We start from the raw sequence: 10,724 nt of genomic DNA, 5'->3' as shown, positions 1-10,724 counted from the left end.
AAAAGAGCTCATCATTACACTGCATCTGGCTAAGGAAAGAGTCAATGAACTTTAAGATAGGTCAGTAAGGGATCCCTGGGTGGCGCAGCGGTTTGGCGCCTGCCTTTGGCCCAGGGCGCGATCCTGGAGACCCGGGATCGAATCCCACGTCGGGCTCCCGGTGCATGGAGCCTGCTTCTCCCTCTGCCTGTGTCTCTGCCTCTCTCTCTCTCTGTATGACTATCATAAATAAACAAAAATAAATTTAAAAAAAAAAAAAAAAGATAGGTCAGTAAAAGTACCCAACTAAAATGCAATTAAGAAAAAAACTGAAACCAAAAAACAAACAGAAAAGACTGTAGAAGATATGCAACACAGCTTCAAAAGGTTAAACTCTAAACTTATACAGATTCAGAGCACCAGAAAGAGAGCAAGAAAAGTATAGAACAGGATGCCTGGGTGGCTCTGTGGTTGAGTGTCTGCCTTTAGCTCAGGGCATGATCCCAGGATCCTGGGATCAAGTCCCACATCAGGCTCCCTGCAGGGAGCCTGCTTCTCCCTCTGCCTGTGTCTCTGCCTCTCTGTGTCTGTCATGAATAAGTAAATAAAATATTTAAAAAAGAGAAAAATATAGAACAGAGGGCATTTTTGAAGTATAATGGCTGAGAACTTTTCAAAATGTATGCAGACACCAAATCACAGATCCAGGACAGTCAAAGAACAATGAGCAGGGTAAAGGAAGGAAGGAAGGAAGGAAGGAAGGAAGGAAGGAAGGAAAGAAGGAAGGGAGGGAGGGAGGGAGGGAGGGAGGGAGGGAGGGAGGAAGGAAGGAGAGAAGAAGGAAAGGGAAGTACATCTAGGCATATCATATTCAAACTGCAGAAAATCAAAGACAAAGAGAACATCTTGAAAGAAGCAAAACAAAAGCCATAATTTAGGGGAGAAAATTTATCAGAAACCATGAAATCAGCATCCTCTTCCTTCTAACTGGAACAGCTATCCTTTACCCAAATCCCCTGTACTTAGTCCTGCTTCATGTTTCTGCTCTATTATCACAGTATTAAGAATCCTTCCAATGACAGCTTTACTTAAAAACACAATACTTTATCCCTCATTGCCCCAAGCCCAAAGACTCTGTTTTCCCATTCCAACCTTTATTTTTCATTTGAACTTATCTCAACTTATCATGTTATATATTTTTATATAATATATTGTTTATGGTTTTTCTATGGAAGAGAAGCTCAATAAGGACAAGGATTTTTATGTTTTGTTCACTCCTATATCCTAGAATACTGCCTGACATATAGCAGATATTAAAAAAATTATTAAATAATTGATTTAATTCTCTGGAACAACTGGAAATAAAAGGGTAGCATATTCAACACTGATGATAGTAATTATAATATAAATTGTTTAATGCTTAATTAGTCCAGGCCCATGAACTAAGAATTTTTTATGCATTTTATCACTTAATTCTGAAAATAGCACAAAGAGGTAGAGGTCATGCCAGGTGGATCTTCTCAGTACCATGGGTCAGATACATTTCATGTCACATTACATGGGTTAGGGAACAGCTTGTTCAAATAACCAAGAGTCAGCAGGCACAGATCATATAGTTCCCCAATCTTCCCATTATCATGTGCCATAGCCAAGAGTTTTGTAGATTCTGATTTGGTGAATCCCCTCTTTCCACATTGAATGTCCTCCTCCCAAAAATATGAGAAAGTGGCTTCATCAGTGGGGAAATACACAGGGTATTTGTTACTTGAAAGTCTGGATTTGGGACGTCAATTCTTTAACAAGTTTTCTGGGAAAGATAGCTGCCCTCCTGTGAGGGACTTTAAGACCATGAGGGCCCTTGGAAGTTATAAACGGTCTCGAATATCCCTGATATGGAAGAAGGCTTTAAGAAGTTGAGCTTCAGTGCTTTTCTTCAAACTGGGAATGGAATGTCCGTGCCTCACTCTCCTGTGCAGATTTATTGAGATGCCATCCCAGGAATAGAAGGAGAAGTCATATTGTGACACAGTTGCAACAGAGCCCTCAGGAGATCCATGGCAAGCTCTGAAGCTGGCACATCCCTTCAGAGATGTCTCAAATTGAGACTGGGTCGGTCTGAGCTTTTGTATACTCAAAGTGACCATTCATTGGACTCAAGAATAGGCACAGATTTGGATAAGGAAGCACTCTTAGTCGAGAGCAATTCTCCAAGAGGGATTGGTCTAAGAATTGTCAACAGCCTAATTTGCAACTGGAAAAATAAATACCTCAGTGACAAAGTCAGAGGATTTGTCCAGTGTGCCACAGTATACACAATAGTCTCTGTTGCTCTTCTTAATCAAAATGTGTCACCAGGATTTATGATCCTAACAACTCATGGTTGATTCTCTAATCCCTTGGTGCAATGAGAATTTAAAATACTGAGCAACTAGAAAAGCAATTACACAGAAAAAGAAATCAAGACTGTAAAAGGTGTTTCTTTGTTGAATAATAAACACATTTGGGAACATTTTTATAATATAATGCTTCCAATAAGTCAAAACACACAAAATTTTAGGGAGAATTATAAATATTTGGAACCAAAAAGAAATACTAAAAACTGAAAAGCAATATACAAATAGCAATTTATTCATTGCTTAAGGTAGAGGGTAAATTATAATCTGTTGTATTAAAGTGATTTGTCATTAGAAAGGAATTAGTAAGGAAATTGCTATTAAAACAATCTCTTCAGTTTCACAAACTAAATTATTGTGGTGTGATTAATTTGTGTAGGCAAGAATCTTAAGCAAAACTGTGGGAATTGAACCATTGAGTTATATATCAAAATGACTAAATTGTTACAGGAAAAAAAAGCATGTAAAGCTGGTTTATTATTACTATCGTGCTACTAATTCATGGAACACCAGATTATACTTGGAAGCTATTTGATTTAGTGACATTAAAAAAGTGACTTAATTCTCTCCTCTTCACTTCCATTTTTTCCATTTTTATTTATTCTATTTTTAAAAAAGATTGTATTTATTTATACATGAGAGAAAAACAGAGAAAAAAATTTATTTATTTATTCTCTCATGAAACATGAGAGAAACAGAGAGAGCGAGGCAAAGAAACAAGCAGAGGGAGAAGCAGGCTCCATGCAGGGAACCCGACATGGGACTTGATCCTGGGTCTCCAGGATCACACCCTGGGCTGAAGGCAGCGCTAAACCGATGAGCCACCCAGGCTGCCCACTTTTTTCCATTTTTAATACCAACATCTTTTTTCCTATTGAACAATCTAAAGACTTTGAAAATTGACCAGCAATAAAGAAATGTAAAATGATAGTAGGAGTAATGCATTTTAGATACTTCATAATGTTGACAGCTGGAAAACTCTATTAAGTGTGATGTATTGTTGAAACTAATTTTTTTAAAGGCTTTTTTTAAAGAGAAATTTTAGGTCCACAGAAATATTAAGAGGAAGGGTACAGATAGTTTCTATATACCCCCTTGGCTCACACAAGCACAGCTTCTCCCATTATCAGCATTTCCCACTGGAGTGGTACATTTGTTACAGTTGACGAACTTACATTGAATCATAACAATCACCTAAAGAAACTAACTTTTCATTTCAAAGAAACATTTGAGTCATATGTGAAGCTACATGAATTATTTAATCTTTCTGAATGGTAATTTTTTGCATATGCAAAATGGGGAGAATATCTATCTTGCAGAACTATGATGAAGAGATAATACCAGCGAGAAGCACATTTTCTTCTAAAAAAATACTACACAGTTGTATCAAGATCACTGCCATGACTTTTTCCATCACACTATCCCACAATCATCATCATCACCATTCTTGTCACCTTCAACATGATGATATCATATCATCATCACTGTGCTCCCTCAAATGTGTAAGAAACAGAGAGTGCCAGATTTTACTTTATGCAATCAAATTGTAAGTCTCCTTTTGTCTATTTGGAGGCAAAGATGTCAAGGCAGATGGCTATAAATTAATAAACAAATAACCATCAAATAAATGTTTTGGAGTGACCAAAAATTAGGTATAGAGCAAAAGTTTGTAAACAAGGCAAGATGAGCTTGACCTGGATTTTTTAAATGTAGGAAAAAAACTGATAAATAGTAATTCTGTTATGATTTTAAAATAATTACTAATACCATATTTGGAGTAATTAAAAATTACTGACAAGTCAGTAGAACTATTTGTAATGGCTACGCCATCCAAGAGAAACATCTAGTTCTGTTATCTATAAAAGAGAATCCTTTTATCTCAAAGATATCTCAATAAGTTTTTTCAGGATTCTCAGAAATATTTTTTAACATTTGATATGTCAGGCAAGTTTTTACAAACAGGCTTTTTGCTAACATCTGAAGTCCTTATCTCAATGAAGGGCACAAACACATTAACCCCAGTATTTCTGAGAGTTGCAATGCCTAAAAGATATCTAATTTCCCTTGCATGTATCTAGTAGCTAGTCTCTAAGATGTCCCCCAATGATTCATGCCCTTGTAAATGCCATACTGAGTCAGTGTGGTCTCTGTCTCTGTGTAATCAACAAATGTGGCATAAGTGAAGATGTGTGATTTCTGAAGGTAAGCTACAAAATGCACTAGTTTTTTTGGGCTCTCATGTCGGGGCAGCGTGCTCCTAAGCTATGAAGAAATGGAATAAGTCCCATGGAAAGACCCAGCTGGAGAAGAGCCAATATCCCTAGCCAACAGGTAGTACCAACTTGCCAGCCATCTGAGTGGGGTACCTCAAAAGCTGATTCTTTAGACTTATTCAAGCTTCAAATGATGTAGTCCTGGCTAACATCTAACTGCAATTGCTTGGGAGACCTGCAAGTAATAAATTTTCACCTCTGCCTTTTCTGTGTTCTGACCCACCAAATCCATGATCACAATAGATGGTTGTATTATACCACTTACTGGGGTGGGGGCGGGTAATTGCTTGTACAGCATTAAATACCTGGGAGATCAGACCATACTTTTTTCAATTCCAAAGGAAAATGTTCTATTACTTTATTGCTTTACTTGAGAGGTTAACAAGTATTTTGTGTGTGTATATGTGTGTATATGTGTGTCCATGTATATGTGTTTGAGAAATAGAACACACGAGTACTGTTTATGAAAATTGTGGTGAAGAATCTAAGGTGTCGGGCAGCCCCGGTGGCGCAGCGGTTTAGCGCCGCCTGCAGCCCAGGGTATGATCCTGGAGTCCCACGTCGGGCTCCCTGCATGGAGCCTGCTTCTCCCTCTGCCTGTGTCTCTGCCTCTCTCTCTGTGTCTCTCATGAATAAATAAGTAAAATCTTAAAAAAAAAAAAAAAAAAAAAGAATCTAAGGTGTCTTCTCAAAAGTAATTAAAAAAAAAAAAAAAAAACCTGTGAGAGATTAGAGCTTTTTTAATGAGGCAAAAAAGATTACCTATCCACCAACATCTCTTTTCCTCTTTCACAGAATATGATTTCAGCTAGGAAGTGGCTTTGAATACAGATGCCACATGTCTTATCACACTTTGATGGCTTATTGTGATCTCTGCCTGGATCCCTTCCAGGATCCCTGTGATCCCTGTAATTCACTCCTCTGAATTACCCCAGGTGGGAGAGATGCCCACTAATCAGGGATAACTACTTTGGACTTCTATGAGTGTGATGGTAATTTCATTGTGTGAATTTCATTGCTATTTGGAGACTATTTGTTTAGCAAACTTAGTGTACTAGGACAAATATATCTGAATTCATAAAAATAAATTATTTTTTTGGTTTATCTTCTGTGCTCTTATATCACTTGCTATATTCATGCAGCTTGAACGTTCCTTAAGAAGCCCATCCCATTAATAAAATCCAAAGCTTGTCACTGGTTACTCTCTCTATATATTTTTAGATTAAAATGAGGAAATTTTTAAAAATTAAAATGAGGAAATTTTTAAAATTAAAGCACATTGTGATTGAAATTTATAAGTAATATTTTAAAAGCCTTAAGAAAGTAGAATATAAAATAACTATGAAAATTTACCTTTTCTTAAGATTGCTTTTATAGATCAATATAAAGGGTTCATAGTGGAAATCGAGACCAGTAAATTCCACATATTTATTTCCCCATGATTAAAAAAATAGATATTTTTTCCTTAAAAAGAATCTATATGTGAAAATATTATACATTTTGTGTACATTTTTTTATGTACCAGTGCAAAATTGCATTTCTGATTTATGAACATAAGATCAACACACTTCAACTAATGAGAACTTGCCCCAATGACTCACACACAAAGAAAACTGAAGAAAAATGGAAAACAATACCATAGATTGAATTAAATATATTCAAGTACTTAAGTTTTTAAAAAATCACTTTGAATCAGAAGTTCAAAAACTAATAATGAGAAGAACTATAAGGAGAATAAGACTGAACACAGAAAGGAAATGGCAGAAAAAAAACCAAAATTATCTCAATAATGAAGACTAAATTGTGAGTTACCCTAGGAAGAATATACTCAAATATGAACTTAATTTGAGACATTTAAAAAGATAGGGAAATAACCAAGAGAACTATAATGCAATAAAAATAGAAGTCAAAACAGGAAAAAATGGGGTGAAATTGAAGACAGGCAAAGAAAAGAAATAATATTCACAATGGCTGTCCCAGAAAAAGAGAAACAAAACAAGGGAAAAGAACTAATATCAAAACTAATAAGTGAAGACACATTTACAAAAATAAAAGAAGACCTATATAGATACATGTTGAAAGGGTATGCCTGGTATTTGGAAAAATGGACTTAGAACAATCAACACCAGGACATACACTAGTGAGACTATTATGCTTCAACGATTAAAAAAAAAAAAAAAAAAAGGCAAGGTTTCTAAGCCAAAAATCAATCAATTAATCAATCAATCTATCTATCAAATAACAAAGGCTATGGGCAACAATAGAGCAGCTTTCAAAAAACTACCCAGTGGAAGAAAATGTGAACCAAAGCAAGGATATTACACCTGGGCAAGCTATCCAGTAAGTACCAAGGCTGTAGAAAACATTATTAAACATACAAAGACTTAGGAATTCTGTATTTAATTGCCTTTCTTGAGGAATCTTTTAGAGGATGAACTTAATAGTTGACTCAAAGAGCTTCAGTAAATTAGATGATGAAAATTTAATATATATATGAATGGAAAACTAAGAATTAAGCAGGATAGGGACAAATGTGGAAGATTGATGTATAAATTGTGTCTGATGTGACAGTAGAAATAACACAAGTGAAATGAGAGGAGAGGTCGGCGGAAGAAGGTAGTCTCTAGCTTCATTGTCATAGAGCCAAGAGGCAGAGTTAAAGGACATTGTTAAATGCTGACAAATAAGGTAACTAAATATAAATAAGAAATCAGGGGATTAAAAGGATTTTTTAAAATGTTAAGTTCAAAGTCATCCATTGGAACAATATTACTAATCTGCTAAAATACAAAAATAAATAAGTAATTGAATAAAGCACAAGGAGTACATATCATGCAGAGAAAAACTATGACAAAATACAGCATAATGTATATAATTGGAAAATAATATGACAGTTGAGACCGAATATAATTAGTCATATTAACATACAAATGAGCTTAACTCACCTATTAAGGAAATAATTATTAATTTAGTTTACAAAGCAGAACTCAAATCTTTGACCTGAAAAAGAGATATCCTAAAATAAGTGAGTCCTAAAGACTTACTATAAAGAGATGAACAAAGTCATGACAGTCAAATAAAAACAAGAAATCCCAGGTCGTGATCCTGATATCAGAAAAATTATAATTTAATAAAATGCATTAAGTAGTACAAATAAATACACTCTTAAGCTAAAAGCCATAATTCAAATTAAATATAGCAATATAAATATTTATTTATAAAATAACACACCAAATACCTCCACCAAAGAAAAACTACATGAAAAGCAAAGAGATAATGTATAGAAAAACACTAATTTTCAAGATGGAATAAGCAGCCAAATAAATATTAGGAAAATATAATTAGTAATCACAAAGAGGGATATATATCAAGTTGTATACTCCAATCATAGAGAATTTAACAACTTGTTAAGTGATCAGGGTCTTTTTTTCCAAAATTAATTTTATGTGTGATTCCAAAGAAACCAGCAGTAACTTCCATAAAATTGCAATATTGTAAATATTGTGATCCCTCAGATCACTATTCAATAAAGCTATGAATTACTTTAAAATAGCAACAAAAAACACATTTTCATTTTGAAATTTTGAACCTTTCTATTGAAGAAAGGATAAGCACAAACTAAAAGAAAGTTTCAAAAGGAACAGAATACAAAATTAAAAAGGAAAAATTACTTTAGACACAGCAGTAATTTGAAAAATAATAAGTATTATATGTAACCATATGCCATATTTGGAAGCCTAGTGAAAGTAGATAAATTTACCAAATATTATAGTAGTCACACATAATTTTCACAATACTAGAGAAAATAATTAATAAACTTTAATATATATATGATTAACTAGTTTATTATCAAATTACGATTGCACTTAACAAGTTTACTTGTTCAACAAAATCTGTAGCAAACAATATCTTCAATGAGGAAGTTTTAGAAACATTCACTTTAAGTTTTGGAAAAAGATGAAAACCTACCCTATCATTAATAATGGAGGTTCTGTTCAATGTTGTAAGGAAAGAAAAAACAAAGAAATATAAGAAGATGAAGAAGAAAGTGTCATTACCAATGGAAGGTAGGATAAAGGGCTTGGGAAATAAGGATAAAAAGGATTACAAACATCCATGCATGCTTCTGTGCATACAAACTCATATGTAGGTATACATGCATAAACAACCGAAACAAGAAAGAAAGGACTAATGGACTAAATGGCTACATGGACTAATGATGACAGTGTGCTATCAAGTGAAGAGTTGATAACACCGCTATATACTGAGTATAAAAATTAACAAATGAATCACCCAATTCCAAAATAATCTGATACTAAAAGAGGAAAAAATAATCCAAATGTTTTACGTTCATTCTACACTCAGATAAAATTCACGTTTGATTATTTTTTGAAGGATCAAAATAAAATATTGGCATCTGCCCTTCATCTAGATAACTTGCCAAACCATCTTGCAGTTTCTTGGCAGGCTAGCAGTCATAGTATGCAAATTTCTTTGTATTTTAAACAAGTTTTTTTCATTTGTTTTTATTTCAGCTCGATTTGCCAACATATAATATTATACCCAGTGCTCATCCCATCAAGTGCCCTCCACAGTGACTGTCACCCAATTACTCCAACCCCCCACCCGCAGGACGGGCCAAAAAAGGCAGCGAGTGTTGGAGGCAGACCGTGAGAGCCGGGGGGGCAAGGCCCAGACGCCGTCCCCTGGGGTGCCCTGCTTGGGGCCGCCGGCAACCCTGGGCCCGCGGGGCAGCATCTATTTCTCCGGCCCAAAGAGCCATTCTGCGCAGCTGGGATCGGACTTCTTTGACCAGCCTGCCGTCCCCCTGGCGCGGCATTTCTGGGACAGGTCCTAGTCCGGTGACTTGACGATGGCACAGAGCTCCGTGGCCGCATTGTGGAGACAGGGGCATATCTGGGGCCAGAGGATGAAGCTGCCCACTCTGGGGGTGGCCGGCAGATCCCCCGCAGCCGTGGCATGTTCATGAAGCCAGGAACTCTGTATGTGTACATCATCTATGGCACGTACTTCTGCATGAACGTCTCCAGCCAAGGGGATGGGGCGTGCGTCCTCCTGCGAGCGCTGGAGCCCCTGGGGGGCCTGGAGACCAAGCGGCAGCTCCGCAGCACCCTCCGCAAGGGCGCCACAGGCCGAGCCACAAGGACCGCGAGCTGTGCAGTGGCCCCTCCAAGCTGTGCCAGGCCCTGGCCATCGACAAGAGCTTCGACCAGCGGGACCTGGCCGAGGACCGAGCGGTGTGGCTGGAGCGCAGTCCGCCGGGCGCGGCGAGCCAGCCGTGGTGGCAGCAGCCAGAGTGGGCATTGGACACGCAGGAGAGTGGGCCCGGAAGCCCCTGCGCTTTTACCTACGGGGCAGCCCCTGGCTCAGCGTGGTAGACAGAGCCGGGGAGCAGAACGCACAGGCCTGAGCGACGGCCTCCTCCAACCAGGCTTTTTAATTTTTTAACAACCAAATAAACACTGTATGTCTAGAAAAAAACAAAACAAAACAAAACAAAAACAACAACACCCTTCTGCAACCCTTTGTTTCCCAGAGTTAAGGGTCTCTCATAGTTTGTCTCCCTCTCTAAGTTTTCCCACTCAGTTCCCCTCCTTTCCCTTATAATCCCTTGCACTATTTCTTATATTCCCCATATGAGTGAAACCATATGATGATTGTCCTTCTCCGATTGACTGACTTCACTCAGCATAATACCCTCCAGTTCCATCCACATCAAAGCAAATGGTGGGTATTTATTTGTCTCTTCTGATGGCTGAGTAATATTCCATTATATATATATAGACGACATCTTTTTTATCCATTCGTCTCTCGATGGACACCAAGGCTCCTTCCACAGTTTGGCTATTGTGGACATTGCTACTAGAAACATCGGGGTGCAGGTGTCCTGGCGTTTCACTGCATCTGTATCTTTGGTGTAAATCCCCAACAGTGCAGTTGCTGGGTCGTAGGGCAGGTCTATTTTTAACTCTTTGAGGAACCTCCACACAGTTTTCCAGAGTGGCTACACCAGTTCACATTCCCACCAACAGTGTAAGAGGGTTGCCCTTTCTCCACA

The 10,724-nt window shown here is 37.3% G+C and overlaps 1 pseudogene; it reads left to right on the top strand.

Moving 5' to 3' along the window:
- The first annotated feature begins 6,612 nt into the window (after positions 1–6,612).
- On the top strand, positions 6,613–10,145 carry LOC144315346 (DNA-3-methyladenine glycosylase pseudogene; annotated as a pseudogene).
- The last annotated feature ends 579 nt before the right edge of the window (positions 10,146–10,724 follow it).

Source organism: Canis aureus, chromosome 6 (genome assembly GCF_053574225.1).
Source record: "Canis aureus isolate CA01 chromosome 6, VMU_Caureus_v.1.0, whole genome shotgun sequence".
Taxonomy (NCBI): Eukaryota; Metazoa; Chordata; class Mammalia; order Carnivora; family Canidae; genus Canis; species Canis aureus.
Note: the sequence above shows the minus strand (reverse complement) of the source record. Positions and strands in the feature narration are given on the sequence as shown.